Here is a 7,685-nt window from a genome sequence, read left to right as displayed (position 1 = left end):
TTTTCATAGTGCCCCAGATATCCTGGATGTTTTGTGTCAGGAATTTTTCAGATTTGTCACTTTTCTGACTGAAGTATCAATTTCTTCTATTATATCTTCAGTGACAGAGATTATCTCTTCCATTTTTATATTCTGTTGGTGAAGCTTGCCTCTGTAGTTCTTATTCAAATTCATAAATTTTTCATTTCCAGAATTCCCTCAATTTGTGTTTTATTTATTGCTTCTATTTCCATTTTCAGGTCTTGAACAGTTTTATCAATTTTCCTCAACTATTTGTTTGTTTTTTCCTTGGCTTTCTTTAAGAGATTTATTCATTTCTTCTGGTTGTATGTTTGTGTTTTCCTGGCTTTCTTTGAGGGATTTATTAATTTCCTCTTTAAAGACCTCTATCTTTCATATAGTTGGTTTTAAGGTCTTTTTTCTCATGCTTCAGCTATGTTGGAAAATTCAAGGCCTGCTGTGGTAGGATAGCAGGGCTCTAGTTGAGGCATATTATCCTGGCTGTTATTGATTATGTTCTTATGCTGGTGTCTATACATCTGGGTTTGGGGTGATCATAAATCTAAGTACTGTTTTCTTGACTTGTCTTTGCTTGGTGGATGTTTTGTTCTTTGGTTTCTGTTTCTCTGGAATTTGGAGAGTGTGATGGCTATGTGTTGTCTGTTTTGCTCATGTGCTCAGCTGGCACATTCATGGGGTATGTCTGTTGGTATAGGAGGCTAGGATGTAAAGATGAATGGGGGTAGATGCAAAGAGGGGATGGACTGTGGGATCCACAGAAGGCATGGAGGGGTGGAGAGGAGGCTGAAGCTGGCGTTCTGTTGCAATGCTAGGGAAGAGCCTGAGGGATTGGATCTTCTGAAGGTAACAGAGTGCCAGATATACAGGTTTAATATTGTCATTATAGTGATGGCTATACTACTTTCAAGAACTTAGTATTCAATAAAATGAGAAAAGTTTAAGCGTAAATTTAAATACTGTATTCTTTTCTCTTGCTGTTGTTATAAAACATCATAACCAGGAACAATTCATAGAAGGAAGAGTTTATTTGGATTTACAATTTCAGAGAGAATATAATTACCAGGGAGGCATGGTAGCCAGCACTTAGGGAAGGAAGAGGAGAGATCAACCATATCTTCATCTACAAACAGGAAGGAGAGAATGAACTGGAATGTGGGCAAAGCTATAAACTCTCAAAGCCTAGTGAAGTGCTTCCTCCAGAAAGGCTATACATCTTAACCAACCACAGCAGAGTAATTCGATAGGAAGCTGAGATCATGTGCCTAGTACACTGCAGCCCCTTTTCTGAGATGTGCCTGGTAAAGTTCAAGATTCACAAAATAATTTGATGACTTTTTTGTAGTGAATACCAGAAAATATGTTTCACACTTTCCTTTCTTAAAACATTTACCCAAGTGCCTCAGAATGCTGAATCCTTCCTCTACTCCTTTGAGATTTATCTGTACCTTCTAAAACCCAGTGATGTCTTCCTTACGGCCTGAAAATAATTCCTTTGACTCTAAAAGCCTGCTCCCATTTAGGTTTTCTTCCATTAAGGCCATACCCCTTGCACCTCCACAATCATCACCAGTACTGTGGGAAAATCATCAAATGCCTTGAGTCTATGGGGAATATTTCTCATTCAAACCACCATAAATATCACCTGAGTCTTATACCTCTTATAAGGAAAGTAGTTTCCTCATATTCTACCTAATAACTTCTGATTTTATGCTATTGGCCAAAGATAAGTCACAAGTCTACCTTTAATTACAAAAGAGCCTGAGAATTGAAATATTTTCAAAGGGGCCAAGAATCACTAATAATTTCTTTATGGAGTGCTGGAAATTGAACATATGATCTTGAATATGTTAAGTAAGCATTCTACCACTGAGCTGTACCTCTGGTGCTGGAGATTGGACTGAAGGCATCAGGAATACTGGACAAACATTCTAATTCTGGAGGAAAATCTCACACTTTATATAGATTCTTGAAAAATATGAGTATGCCTTCAGAAGAAAATTGTAAGAGTAGATGCTGTATAAACAACTACTTTTGTATATCTGTCACAGTATGTATTTAGTGTTCAGATTTTTGAAGTATATCACATCATTCATAATGATATATATAGACTATATGCATTTTAAGAAGACACAGTAATATAAAAAGTTATCATAAATATTCTGTATGTATAACAAGTGCCTAACTCTATAAATGTGAACTTATTTTTGATTTTGTATGTGTAAGTCTAGTTTTCAGCTTTGAGTACAATAAATGCTTTAGCCATATTTATAATAACATTTATAACTGCACATCTTGCAAAGTCTAAATAAATCTAGCTTATATGACACTCAGTGAAGGATAAGAGGGCACAATAATGTACAGTATCAGTACAGCTATTAAATACTGTAGATCATTTTTGAAATTTGCATTTAGACTATGAATTTAACTGTCAAATAACACTAGTTTATACAATTTTAAACAGAGGTAAAAATAATTGAGGTTTTTTTGGCCGGGCGGTGGTGGCGCACGCCTTTAATCCCAGCACTCGGGAGGCAGAGCCAGGCGGATCGCTGTGAGTTCGAGGCCAGCCTGGGCTACCAAGTGAGCTCCAGGAAAGGCGCAAAACTACACAGAGAAACCCTGTCTCGAAAAAAAAACCAAAAAAAAAAAAAATAATAATTGAGGTTTTCTTTTTATTTGTATTTTTTAAATTTTAGATGTTTCACTCTGTATCCCTGACTGTCTTTGAACTCACTATGTAGAACAAGTTGGCCACAAACTCATAGAAATCTTCCTGTCTCTGCTTCTCCAGTGTGGGATTTAAAAGTTTGTGTGCTATCATACTCATGATTCAACTGAGAGTTGAAAGTTTAAACGTTTTATTTAGTTCTTATTTGTATGGAACTCAGGTTCTTGAATGGTAAATCCTAGTAGAGAGTGATAATTACTGTCTGTGTTATGTTCTCAATCAGAGATACAAAATCTTTCTTTGTTGTTGTTTTTCAAGACAGGGTTTCTCTGTGTAGCCCTGGGTGTCCTGGAATTCCCTTTGTAGAACAGGCTGGTGATACAATATCTTTTATCCATTTAATGTTGTCTTTAAGCCCTTGTCTGGAGCATTCTCACAACTTTTGTGAGAATTTTGACTAATGAATAGAGATAATACTTTCCCTGACAAAGAACAAGATGTCTCACAAAAATAATTAATTCCTAGAATGAGCTTGCTTAGTACAAAATAAAAGTCTGTCATTCCAAACAGATATGCCATTATTTAGGTACCTGAAAAATCTTGGTTGTATCTTCTTTTTGGGGGATTTGGATAATATTGACTTCAATACTGAAATAACAATTACCTCATAATTTTAGTATGAAAAGTTATGTCAGCAAAATAAATTAATGATGACTGTATACTATTCACAAACTATAGAAATTTTTCTACAAAATGAAAAACATGTGAAATAAGCAGTGGAATAATAGTCTACTTCAAGGAAAGCTGTAATTAAAAATACATTAGGTTTAACATGAGTGGCCACATTGCTCAACTTAAAAATATGCAACCTCTATTTTATTCACTAAAAATGTTATCACATTTATCTCAATATAGAATAAAGATCTTTTTTTTTTTTTTTTTTTTTTTTTTTAAAGATTTATTTATTTATTATGTATACAGTGTTCTGTTTGCATGTATCCCTGCAGGCCAGAAGAGGGAGCCAGATCTCATTACAGATGGCTGTGAGCCACCATATGGGTGCTGGGAATTGAACTCAGGACCTCTGGAAGAACAACCAGTGTTCTTAACCTCTGAGCCATCTCTCCAGCCCCTAGAATAAAGATCTTAAACATTATTTCATAGAGAAAAATTAGGAATACTGGACACACAAAATCTGAGTGACTAGACTTTTCTATCATCACTTTCTTGGCTCTCTATTGACCTATAAATGTATATCTTTTGCTGATTGTAAAAATTGCATATGCTCATAAAATTACATTTTTATTGTGAGCTTTTTGTGTTCATTAAGGCTATATCGAGTAAATACCAAATTCAGAGTTTAGAATTTTAATTTTGAAAATACCACATATATTACCATAGTTTGTTGCCATAAGGACTGATTATTTTAATTAATGTTAAGCAAATATTAGTCATTTGACTATATTAATGGGGTCAATAAATATTAGTGCAATTTGAATGTGTAATTATCCAAACATCCTTAGAAAAGACAGATGGTAACTGCAAAAGATGTATTTATTCATTTCACAAACATTCATTTAACTCCTATTGTATAGTACTCATCATTAGCATTGATGGCAAATAGAAGGATGGTAGAAAGATTCCACTATTGTTATTCTAGGGAAGAAAATACCTTTCTAAAGAGATAACATTTGAGCATAAATATTAATAGACAGGACAAGTTATATAGATATCCTATCGCACGGAATAGAGTCCAACGAATGAGTGCAGAATATCTGAGATGGGCTTTTGAGGCCACTTCTGAACATGATAAGCTGTGAGAGTAAATAAGGTGATGACATGTTTAATCAATACACGTAAACACATTAATCTTGTTAGTATTTGTTACTTCCTTCACAACCCCTTCTCATTTTGAGATGCATTTTTATTTCTAACCCCTGAATGCTTGGATGGCTCATCAGTCAATAGGGGTAAATAAAACCAGGTTGTGCATCATCTTTAAGGGTTACTTTCCAAGCTAGAGCATAAGAGTTTAAAAGCTACAGCTGGCTTTGGGCTAAAACCTGAAAACCACCTCGTCACACAATATCTTCCAATGTCCAAGAAAATAACACACACACACACACACACACACACACACCAAACAAACTTAAAACCAGGAATAGTTACTGGTAATGGCACATTTAGGGGAATTATTGTAACCAGCCTCACAGAAATGAAGATATTCTAAATAATTATTCTGTCTCTCAAAGTATCAGACCAATAAAACAGGAGACACCAAAGAAAGGGGGATTTTCCTAGGAATCTATGCTGGGAGAGAAGAAAAGTTCCTACCCAATGAGGGAACTTGTTTCCTAGATGAGGTTTCACATGGTTCTAACCACTTGTCTTGCTACCTTTGCAGCATGAGAATGAAGCCCAGACGACGACGACAGGGACATGGTGAGGGGAGTCACACCTTGACTGAGATGTGCAAATGCTGGGCCTTCTACTCAAACTTTCATCTCACCTCAGGACTCTCCACCACCAGAAAGACTTGGGGAGTTTACTGAATTTCTTTGTCACTCTTGCCAATATGGCCACATTGAGTAAAACTTTTTTTTGGTTTTTTATCATTTTTCTACTTTTAATTTAGCTCTTTTAACTGGTTTATTACAGATGACTGGCTTGTCCTGCTTACAGTACAAATTGTGATTCTCCAAATTTGATAAACTCGAAGAACAAGAAAAACATGTGGTTTTAGAAAAACAAGGGCATTGTTGATAGAAGATGATTTTTCTCCTTGACCAGGGGAGGGTAGGTTGGTCCTAGGAAAGTGGCCCCTCCTTTCTGTGAAGACAAGGGGCTAGGGCTTCCTTAAACATTGTTTTCAAGGAGCACAGAGGTAAAGCTCAACATTGTTAGTAGCTTATTCTAGAAGAAAGATCATATATACATAATCTGTATTTACATTTTATAGCAGAAAGTGACTGGGCATTATGCTTTTAATCACAAGCCGTGCTGAGTTATAAGACCTAGGGAGTCTCAGAGTTTTCTTCTTAATACTTTCCTTTGGAAAACAGGCCATGGGGGGAACTACTCCTGTCAAGTTGTTTCAGTTTGCTTTCTTCCTTCTTAGGACTAATGCATGTAGAATTAACTACATGAAAAGTCACTTCTTTCTGTGCCCATAACACTGCCCCAAACATGAGGAATATTTTCTGCAAGAAATATGGCCAACACCAGACACACAAAGAGAACCTAAAGGGAAAGGATTTCCTGTATGCCCAGGGAAAGCAGTGTTATTATAGGAAAAGACTAAGAGTATTTTTTTTAAAGACTAAGTGTTCTGGTTCTAAGCTGATTTTGTCCCAAAGTCAGTAACATCATGAGGATTTATTAAAAATAAGTAGAAAAGGGAGAAAAGGAGGAAGAGGTTGCCAAAAAAGGAACAGGAGATTTCAGGATCTTTCCTGAGGGGCCAAAACTCTCATTCCACACACTATCCAGAGCTGCAATCTATAGATTGACAAATTAAATAATATTCTGTGACATGCCACCCAAACTCTAAATTTGGAACAAGATGAAAATTCTGTTCTAATCTTCTTCACCTGCTTCTAATTGTGAGTTCAATACAACTCTCTGAGAAAAATAGAAGAAAGCACCAAGTTGATTTTTTTTTTAAAGAAAAGGTCTCATTCTCTAGCCCAGGCTGGCCTTAAACTAACAACAATCCAGCAATCCTCTGCCTCACCTTTTAAGTGCTCAGACTACAGATGTGAAGGAATCATCATGCTCAACACCAGCACTTTCATTTTAAATGGAAATTATGATTTTATGTCTCATGCAATTGTTAAGACATAGAAGTCTGAGGATTGAGAACAGTAATATTTTTAGTTGGAATAATAGACCAAAAGTTCTGCTTTTTTATTTTTATTTATTTTTTTGAGTTGATTATAGTGATTCCATTTTTATTAATAAATATTTGTTTGGATACAAGTAAAATGATTTTAAAAACAGAGTTTGAAACTGCAACTTTTTTGCAGAAACTTAACAAAAACTTTTTTTTATTTTTTATTTTACAACACCATTCAGTTCAACATAATAGCCACAGATTCCCCTGTTCTCCCACTCTCGCCCCCCTCCCCCTCCCCCCAGCCCACCCCCTATTCCCACCTCCTCCAGATCAAGGTCTCCCCCGAGGACCGGGATCGACCTGGTAGACGCAGTCCAGGCAGGTCCAGTCCCCCACTCCCAGACCGAGCCAAGCGTCCCTGCATAAGTCCCAGGATTCAAACAGCCAACTCATGCAACTAGCCCAGGACCCGGCACCAACGCACAGCTGTCTCCCTAACAGATCAAGCCAAATGACTGTCTCACCCATTCAGGGGGCCTGATCCAGTTGGGGGCCCCTCAGCCTTTGGTTCATAGATCCTGTGCTTCCATTCATTTGGTTATTTGTCCCTGTGCTTTATCCAACCCTGGCTTCAACAATTCTCACTCATATAAACCCTCCTCTTTCTCACTAATTAGACTCCCAGTGCTCCACCAGGGGCCCAGCCGTGGATATCTGCATCCAGATCCCTCAGTTCTTGGATGGGGTTTATGGCACAACTATCAGGGTGTCTGGCCATCCCATCACCAGAGTAGGTCAGTTCCTGCCATCTCTCGACCATTGCCAGCAGTCTTTTGAGGGGGTATCTTTGTGGATCTCCGTGGGCCTCCCTAGCTCTCTGCTTCCTCCCCTTCTCATGTGTTCTTCATTTACCATGGTCTCCTGTTCCTTGTTCTCCCGATCTTTTCTTGATCCAGCTAGGATCTCCCAATCTCTTTCCCTCGACTGTCGTCCTTCATTGTTCCCACTCATGACCAGGCTGTTCATGTAGATCTCATCCATTTATCCATGTCTTTTTTGGGGTCCCTTTTCCAGATAGCCTCACTGGTGATGTGAGTAGCAGTCCAGTCATCCTTGTTCCACATCTAGCATCCTCCTATGAGTGAGTACGTACCATATTTG

This window comes from Peromyscus maniculatus, chromosome X, assembly GCF_049852395.1.
Source record: "Peromyscus maniculatus bairdii isolate BWxNUB_F1_BW_parent chromosome X, HU_Pman_BW_mat_3.1, whole genome shotgun sequence".
NCBI lineage: Eukaryota > Metazoa > Chordata > Mammalia > Rodentia > Cricetidae > Peromyscus > Peromyscus maniculatus.
Note: the sequence above shows the minus strand (reverse complement) of the source record.